Genomic DNA, 209 nt, shown 5'->3' with positions numbered 1-209 from the left:
TATCTCACAAGAAATAGATTTAAAAAAATATATAAGGAGCATTTATTTTTTTGACAACTAGAGTATATGAATCACTTTCAATAACATTTTATACTCATTCACTAATGTATATTATGTATGTCAAAATACTATTTAACAAAGAATACAAAGTTTGTTTATATTTCTTTGTGTGTTTATGTGTGTATCCACCTTTAAGTGGCTATGTGTAT

The 209-nt window shown here is 23.9% G+C and overlaps 1 protein-coding gene across 1 annotated transcript in view; it reads left to right on the top strand.

The window, feature by feature from the left end:
• Window positions 1-209, top strand: part of LOC119590333 (bile salt-activated lipase-like) — a 33,006-nt gene that overhangs the window by 30,100 nt on the left and 2,697 nt on the right. The window lies entirely within an intron of this gene.

The sequence above is a fragment of the Penaeus monodon genome, chromosome 27, assembly GCF_015228065.2.
Source record: "Penaeus monodon isolate SGIC_2016 chromosome 27, NSTDA_Pmon_1, whole genome shotgun sequence".
NCBI classification, from domain to species: Eukaryota; Metazoa; Arthropoda; class Malacostraca; order Decapoda; family Penaeidae; genus Penaeus; species Penaeus monodon.
This window is presented reverse-complemented; position numbering and strand designations above follow the sequence as displayed.